We start from the raw sequence: 9,493 nt of genomic DNA, 5'->3' as shown, positions 1-9,493 counted from the left end.
TCCAGGCGACTCCAACCTGTTCTACATGCAATAATCTCATAAAATCAGTCAGCCTTTGTACCGCAGAAAGCCATTAATGATAATATACTAATCACACACGAAAGTCTACACTATCTCAAAACCTCATGAGCCAAATAGCGATGCTATATGGCTGTTAAAACGGTGTTGAGTAAAGCTTACGACAGGCTAGAATGGGAGTTTATCACATCAGTCATGGAAAGGATGGGATTCCACCAGAAATGGATCCAATGGATCAGGTAGTGTGTTGCTACAGTTTCCTATTCCTTCCTTCTCAACGGAGCAGCCCAGGGTCAACTCACCCCCTCAAAAGGACTTATACAAGGGGACCCTTTATCCCCTATCTTTTTATCCTTTGCAGTGAAGTTCTCTCTGGCTTGTATCACATGCCTCAACAAAAAGGAACCCATGAGTGAATCATCTTCTCTTTGTTTACGACATGATGTTCTTCTGCCGGTCAGATCAAAAAAGTTCCAGGATGTTAATGATTATCATTCAGAAATATGAACATGCCTCAGGACAACTTATAAACAAAAGTAAATCAGCAATTACCTTCTCTGCTAAAACACCAGAAGAGGTTAAAGAGAAAGCTCAGCACATCCTACGAATCCAAAGGGTAGGAGGGTTAGGCAAATATTTAGGACTCCCTGAGTTTTTTTAGAAAGAAAAAGAGAGATATGTTTAACCTGATCACAGACCGTATCCGCCAAAGATCTCGGAGCTAGGCCTCGAGACCATTATCTACTGCCGGAAAAACAACCATGTTAAAATCTGTGCTTTCTGTTATGCCAACGTACACAATGTCTTGCTTCAAAATCCCAGGATCTCTCTCTAAAAGAATTCAATCCATGCTTATGAGGTTTCGGTGGGATTCCTCTGAAGAAAACAAGAAGATTAGCTGGGTGGCATGGTCAAATCTAACAAACGTAAAAAAGGAGGGAGGGTTAGGTTTTAGAGACATACCAAAATTTAATGATGTCCTCCTTGCGAAGATCAGCTGGCGAATCTTTACTCGACCAAACAGTTTGTTAGCAAGAGTGCTTATGGGAAAATATTGCAGTTCTACCTCCTTCTTAGATTGCTGCGTTCCAAACTCAGCTTCACACGGTTGGAGAGGAATATGTATTGACCGGGACCTGCTGAAGCCCCATCTTGGAAAAGTAATGGGAACTGGACAAGAGACTCTGTTGTGGTACGAACCATGGATTTCTCTCTCACAGAGAATCATTCCCATGGGACCACCTACAAAGTCGTCTGCTGACCTTCGGGTAAGTAGCCTTATCTGTCCTAACACAAAAACATGGGATCATGAGAAATTCAAGGCACTGCTACCGGCTTATGAAAAATAGATACTTGTTCTACGACCAAGCAAAAAAGGAGCCAAAGATGGCCACCTCTGGCTACTTACCAACTCAAGAATTTATACTGCAAAGTCAGGATACTTGGCCGCATCCCAAAAGGAGAAAGATCTAACATCCAATCGACCTGCAACCACCCCTTTTAATTGGTACAAAGGAATCTGGAATATCAAATGTCTTCAAAATCTTAAGTTTTTCTTAAGGAAAGCTATGCACGAAGCATTACCAGTAGGGGAAAACCTGAAGATCCAGGGAGTGAACCCTTCTGTGACGTGTCCCCACTGCCTCCAAGCGGAATCAACCCTACACCTCTTTTTCCATTGCCCTTTTGCCCTCCAGGTTTGGGAGAAAACACCGTTCAAGGTTACAATTGATCCCAACCGAATCACCAACCTACAAATGGGACTTGAGTTAGTAAATTCAGGAATCAACTTGCCACCAGTGGGTATTGGTTTGGACACTTTGCCCCCTTGGATACTCTGGAATATTTGGACAACTCGAAACAAAAATATATTTGAACAAAAGCAAACCTCACTGTAGGAGATCGTATCTCAGGAAATCATCAGTGCCCGCAAGTGGATCGCTGCTCAATTACTGCAATCCCCGACTAATGAACCCCGACGAGAACCCCAACTGCCAGATCTCGGACTGGACACTATCTCTTGTTTCATAGATGCGGCATGGAGAACTGAGTCTCAGGATGCAGGTTTTGGATGGGTCTTTACTGATTATTTCCGATCTTTGGAGATTCCGAACCAAGCATCAGCGCCAAATGTAGCCTCTCCGATTTTAGCAGAAACGATTGCAATATCCCTGGCTCTACAGCAAGCCCTAGATCTTGGCTTCAAAAAACTTTCTCTGGCTTCAGATTCACATATGCTGATCAAAGCCATCACTTCAGAGTCTCCATCGAAGGAGCTCTATGAAATTCTCCACGATATCTTAGTTCTATCCTTTTCTTTTGTTGAAATTTATTTTTGTATGTTAATCGTAAACTCAACTGTCGGGCTGATGAACTTGCTAAGTTAGCTATTTATCCGGTTTGTAACTTAACAATTATGATTCCAGTTTAATTAAAATTCCCTCTAATGGGTTTGACAAAAAAAAAAGGCTCAAGAACAGAATCTGAATCTCCAAAGCTTTTTAACTTTACTTGACCAATGAGGTTATCAAACAGTGCTTCTGAATCATCAAAAAATCGATTAAATCAAGTTTACCCTTTTCAATAACCTGATGTTGAATTATTACATGCATTATGGTGATAGCACTTGAGAGATTACAGACTGGACTCCTGCAATCTCTACCCGCGCTTATCAATTTCACATCTTGCACCGTATTTGGCCTGTTCTCCTTATCAGCTCACAATCATACAACCGAGCAAAACTATCCTTTCACCAAAGCAAAGGATAATAACACAAGCTTAAAAATAAATCATATTAATGAAAAAAAACAAATTTAACTAGTGATCGATCTTTATGTTAGATGTTTAAGAGCATGTCCAGTGGCAATTATTAATGGGCTGCTCAATGAATTTCTAGACCAAAAATAAATCGAAAAACATAAAAGAAAAGGTCCAGATTGTTGTGAATCTTTGCTCAAGTAAGATCATCTTTATTCATAGTTGCTTTTCCAAATTTCTTTAATAAAAGAATATAAAAAGAAGAGAAAAAGGAAAAATCGATGCTGAAGTTACCCAGGATAGCAACGTTTCTCGTACATTTTAAACATCTGTCAGTTTTTAATTAGTTAAATATTAAAATATTATTATTATTATTTTTTTGAGCAATGGTTAATCCGTTCTCCTCTAAGAACATCTTTACTAGAAATTACTCTCATGGTTGCTCAACCATTTGAGACCCAAAAACTGAATAAAAATTATATTTACCGATCCATTTAGGCCATAATGGATTCTCTGGGAAGCATCTGAAGCAATCCTATGAGCAACGCTACGTGGCGTATTCTCATTCGTAGATACATAAATATAAAAAGAATTTTTTTTTTCCATTTTCTTTTTCTTTCTTCCCCGATTCTCTCTCGATACAAACGGCGATTGGAAGTTCTCACGACCAACGACCAACGATGACGGAGGGTTGTCGGGTTAACCCTAAGATTTGACGCTTCAGTTCTCACCACCAACGACGGCGTAGGTTTCTTATGCTGTGACAACGACGGCAGCTCGATCCCGGAGGTCTTCGTATCAAATCCCCGCCACAACGCAACCGCCTCCGTCGGTGGTGGCTGAGACGGAGAAGGTTACAGTCGAGCGTCACTGTCCTGCGAAAGGTAAAGGCTTGAATTGCTTGGTTCCGCCTCCTAAAGGTTACCGTCAGCCGGTTCCATGGCCTAAAAGCCATGACGAGGTAGCTCCTTTGTTTGCAATCTCTTGTTAGAGTTTATGGCTAACTAAAGCTCAATAGAAGTATTGCATTTTGGTTGGAAAATTCTGATCTTGGGATTAGCTTAAGTAGATTAAGTGATGTCGAATTTGGATTTGCAGATTTCTTAAAATAGTTACAATTACAAGTATCTTCAGTTAGAGGTGCCAAGGTTGTTACTGGGCGATCAAAAGGTTATGGATTTGTTAAATTGGCAGAGGAAAGTGAAAGGAACCGGGCCATGGCTGAAATGAATGGTTTGTATTGCTCAACAAGGTCATGTGAATGTAGTAACATTAGTGATAATCAAATATGACAAAAGTTGGTATCCTTTACGCTGGCTTTCATGTTGGAATCTCCGTATTTGTTTACGTCTTGTGCTATGATGGAGTTTATGGGTATGGTTGTGCCACTTGCATCAGCATTGGAGTTATAGGCTTCTATGCTGAGAGTTCAGTTCTTGGGGATGATTTCTTTGTTTGATCCGATGCTATTTTCTAAGGAGACTCAGATCTATCTTGTTTTCCGTTTGCTTGCGCTGCATTGGTTAATGGGTTTTCTGAATAAGTTTATGTTGAGTGGGGAGCTTGAGAAGAGGAAATCTGTTCTTGAGATGGGTCAGAAGTTTCATCCTGTGGTTTTTGATCCACTTGCTTTGAAAGCGTTGAAGCTTGATCTTCTGGTACAATGCTCTGTTAATTCCAACGCTTTGAGTGGAGGTGATAACAGCAAATCTGCTGGGATTTGTTGCAGGAATGCTTGGTATAGGTTTCGGATTTTAAATGGTTGCCTCCATGGAGCTCAGAAACTGAACTAGCATTCCGCACTTTACACAAGTTTCTGATATGCTCATCTACACATTCCGACACTGACCCTTCCACCACTAGAAGTCTTATGGAGTCTAGCCTCTTCCAAAACGTGCAGGTCTGTAACTATCTTTGCTTGCTTCTTGGTCTTACTTGAGGATAGTTCCTTTTGCTAGTTTTAAGAAGGAACGGAACTCTGTGGGCCTTTTTAGTTCTATATAACGTTTAGTTCAAGAACCAAATATGACAAAAGTTGGTATCCTTTACATTGTAGATGTTTGTTTTGTAGTTTAGGTTGAAATTTGTAGGGGTTTTTTTGTCCTTGTATTGATCCGAAACTCTTTTTTTTGTCCTTGTAGTTTACGTGAATCTATGCTATATACTATGCAAGTTTTGATGGGAAACTCTTCTTTACTCTTTTGTTAGAATTATGACCATCAAGCTATCGCTGCAATCAACAAAATAAACTTTAGTTACAATTCGACTTCTCTATTATGAATGTTCTTGATTGTGTTCTGTTAATCCATCCATCATGCAATGCAATGTTTGTTTTAATTCACCATTCATCAAGAAACTTGGCAAAAAGGAAAGACCAATTATATATTATGAGTGTCCCTTCTTCATTTCACACTCTTATACATAGATAGAGTATATACTTTGATTGATTATCTTAAAAATTAAAGTTTGATAATTAATAAACAGAAATTAAAAAATTATTATTTAAATGATTGAGCAACCTTCTTTAGAGTTCTTTAGTGGAAAGATAATTTTGCTTAAATTCTCCTAGATATACTTTAATTAATTTAGTATTAATTATATAATTAATTAATATGTGAGTAATTTAGGAGGGTTGTTCATCTAAGCATCTGAAAAACTCTTAAAAAAACTCTTCAAGAACAGTAGATGGCAGCTTATAATTGGATGTATCTTAAAATAAAAATACAAAAAAAATAAAAAAAATTCTCATTTTCTTCTTTTCTTTTCCCGACTCTCTCTCCCATCTCGACGAACCGATGAATCTCTTTCTTTCTCTCTCTCTCAATTGGCGATGCGATTAACCAGTTCTTCTACTTTGATCCCTTCTTTGAAATTCGGAGAGAATAAACGATTAGTGACTAAGGGTTTGGAGAAAAATCACTCCTTTGTGCTTGTGTGCCGTCTTCAGCAGATACCCAACGTTGCTGTCTATTACACCTCCGGCGAACCGTCTTCCGTCGCTGCCAATTACATTCCCGGTGAACCAGCCTCTTCTCCTTCTTTACATTGTGAGAATCCTTGTTGTGCTTTTCAATAAATCCAGGTTCGTTTTTGATTTATCTGGATTTCGAACAATACCCATCTGTGTGTAAAACAATTTGATGAATTTGGGTTTTGAAATCGTCGATTCATATAGAAATATGTGTGTGTTTTTTTTTTTTAATTTTAGTAAAGTATGTTAGGTTGGTTTGATGAACGTTTTGTGATATGGTCTCAGTGTCTGGCTTTTGTAGTGTGTTAAGGAACCTATTTGTCCTGTTTGTTGTGGTCTTTGTCTAGGTTTACTCTTTTTTGTTTGTACCTCCTTGGTTTTGAGTTTGCTGCAAAACCCATTGGTTTGTTGCTGCATTGGTGAAACAGATATCTGCGATTGGTGAAACAGAACCCATTGGTTTTGAGTTTGCTGCAATTTCTTATACCTGGAAAAGATAATTTCTTTTTATGCCTCATTGTTAAACATTGTGTTTGAAAAATACTACCCTCGTGATTAGACTATGTTCCTGAGATCGGCAGCTTCAGCTGTCTTACTTTTGTTTTTCTTATGTTTGTTTTGGTGATGCAAAGGGATTTATAGCTGGAGTTGTAGTCGAAACAACTTTATACCCAATTGATACAATTAAGACAAGACTTCAGGCAGGTCAAGAAACTATTAAGCTTGTGTTATTATCCTTTGCTTTGGTGAAACTGTTTAGTTTTTTTTTTTTTTTAAGTTTCTTTGTTAGACTTGCTTTTATCTGTATGCTACGAGCTCATGTTGTCCTTATGGTCTAAACGGGGAAACCAAAAAAAAAAAAATTGAACTTTAGTTCCTAATTGTTTTGGTCTTTTGATGTAGGCAGCTAGCTCGTGGAGGTGGGAAAATTGTTTTGAAGGGTCTTTATTCAGGATTATCCAAGAAACATAACTATTGAGAGACCAACAAAAGCAACAAAGGAAGCAGACCAAACAGTTTCAGTTACATCCTCTAAGAAGAAGAAGAAGAAGAAGAGAGAAACTCACAAGCAAAGGAAATCGGTTCTTAAACTCACAGCCAAACAAAGAAACTGTCTCTCTTCTACACCAACAGAATACTCCATAAGCTCCACCGCTTACAGATCCTCTAATCACACATTCTCATCTATTGCTTCTGTCAAACCATAGAACCTGTTACTGTGATTAGACACCTCTGCAAATCTGATTCTCTTGTATACCTCCTGATTCTACAAGTGGCTATTCAAGAACTGTTATAGGTGTTCATCTCCTTGAGAATCTATCAAACTTGATTCATAATAAGATGATTAATGATCTAATTACTGACTCAACAAACAAAACTCACCAGTAGTGATAGTCCAGTTATCCAATTCTCAAGAAACATCTGATTCAGATACATACTCTAGTCTAACCAATTCGCAAAAAACTACTTACAAAACACACCAGTAGTGACAGTCCGATTAACCAATTCTCAAAAATCTCACGAGCAAATACCAAATCAACATCACCCACCTTCTTCTTCTTCTTAGATTTGTTCAGCCTCTCATCTAACTCATGAGGCCTCCCCTTACCAACACGATCAGCAAAGGACTTAGGATCAATCCTTCCCCTGAGAGACTCTCCGGTTCTCCAGAAGGTTCCTCCACGCCACCGCCTCCGAAACTCGCCATCACCAAATCGAAAACAGAAACTCCAAAATTCAAAAAAGTCCTCTTGTTTAAGCCAGAAAAATCAATCGATTCACCTTGAATCGATAGAAATCAACGAAAATTAGTGAGATTAATCGATTCACTCGTCAAGAGAGGAAAGAGAGAGATTCGGGGAAAGGAAAAGAAGAAAATGAGAAGAAAAATAACTGACACGTACCTCAGAGCAATGGTTGCTTCCGCTTCTCCTCAGAGCAACGGTCAATTTTTTTTGTTTTTCTTTTTTTTTTTCCTAGAAATTGTATGAGCAACTGTTAAAGAACACCACTGCTCTAAGTGATTGTAACCTCATCCCTAGTTACTTTTGTTATTTTCACTATCTCTCTCTGGTAAGATGAATTTTCACATTAGTGATGTGTTGGCCTTGGTCTCTATGTAAGATGAATTTTAATCTCTGTTTCTTATAAAGCAAAGAATCAAATTGTGTAATATGGCATTTTGGTTTTAATGATTAAGCAACTTGATAGGGTTTTTCTAGTAGAGAGTGATTTTGTTTAAAGTTTCTAGTGGAGGTGCTCCGCTGTTTTAGCTGAGTTGTGGGGGTGTATTATGGACTATATACGGCTTGGGAGAGAAGGATCATGAGATTGGAGTTAGAAGTTGATTCGGAGATGGTGGTTGGTTTCTTAACACAAGGAATAGTTGATTCTCATCCTTTGTCTTTCCTGGTACAGTTGTGCCATGGCTTCATTACAAGGGACTGGTTAGTCCGTATTACTCACGTGTATAGGGAAGCTAATCGCCTGGCGGATGGATTAGCAAACTATGCGTCTTCTTTACCTCTTGGTTTTCATGCTTTGAATGTGGCTCCACTTGTTCTTGAGCCTGTTTTGCGGGATGATGTTAATGGTGTTAAGAGCCATCGACAAACTCGAGTGTAATTTGCTATTTTCTTTCTTTTCTAATAAATCCTAGGGGTTAATCCCCTGGTCATTCACCAAAAAAAAATTATGAGCAACTTACATAGATTACACTACTGAACATGGTCTAAGGATCACTAAGAATCAAGGTTGTGTCGACACCTGATTGGCTGGAGAAAAATGTTTTTTTTTTGCCTCTTCGTGTCTGGTCTCTTTCTCACTTTCGCGATTCGACGGAAACATCTAAATTGCCGACGAAAAACCCTCATCTCCCCCTCAATTCATCTCATACAACACTTTTCCCTCATCCATCTCTCTCTTTCTTCTGTCTCTCCTCCTCTTCTGTTAGGAGTGGATTCCCATCCCTACACAAGGCCCAATCCAGAAGGAATCTCCCAAGGCCCAAATAATCACTTAAAAGGAAGGAGGGGTATTTCGGTCCTTTTAACTGACAAACCAAAACGACTTTCTATAAAAACGGACATACGACGTTCAAGAAAGAGGACACAAAAAATATAGAGCTAAGCACTACGGAAACTACGAGTGATTAGCTAACGTCTCGTCCAGAACACAAGTCGACGAGCTCCAAACTCGTCTTCCTTCTTTTCCTTTGCTTGTCTAAATTCATATCGTCTACCGTTGTAGTCCGAATTATTGTGCCTCGAAACCGAGTGACATCCTTTTTACCGAGCTATAAATCTTTAATTGTGACCGATATCAACATCAACAATTTGGCGCGCCAGGTAGGGGGAGCCAAGTCGAAATTTTCTGTAAGACTTAGAGACGCCCCGAGGAAAGCTACGATCACAGATAGCCCGGGTGAATTCGTCATAGCTACGAACCTAACAAGCTCAGCGACCACTGAAGTGACACAAACCCCCGAACAGCTTGCCCTCTTCGTCGATCGACCCATCGCCAGTATTGACAAGCTATTTCGCGGGATACTGACACGCCTTGACCAACAAGAGCAGCGGATAAACACTCGCCTGGACGCACTGACCACAACGCAAGCCAGATCACAAGAGGAAATCAACTATCTCCACACAGCTCGACACAATCCAGAAGGACCTAACACCATCGGAACGACCATGAGGCCATAGATACAGGTCGACAACCTAGGACTCCGCTCCACTGCAACGGTTG

The 9,493-nt window shown here is 39.4% G+C and overlaps 1 long non-coding RNA gene across 1 annotated transcript; it reads left to right on the top strand.

The window, feature by feature from the left end:
• LOC109127473 lies at positions 5,521 to 7,298 on the top strand. The gene is made up of 3 exons (XR_002034018.1): positions 5,521 to 5,857; positions 6,379 to 6,451; positions 6,658 to 7,298. It is a non-coding gene; the product is annotated as an uncharacterized LOC109127473 (long non-coding RNA).

This window comes from Camelina sativa, chromosome 11 (assembly GCF_000633955.1).
Source record: "Camelina sativa cultivar DH55 chromosome 11, Cs, whole genome shotgun sequence".
NCBI lineage: Eukaryota > Viridiplantae > Streptophyta > Magnoliopsida > Brassicales > Brassicaceae > Camelina > Camelina sativa.
Note: the sequence above shows the minus strand (reverse complement) of the source record. Positions and strands in the feature narration are given on the sequence as shown.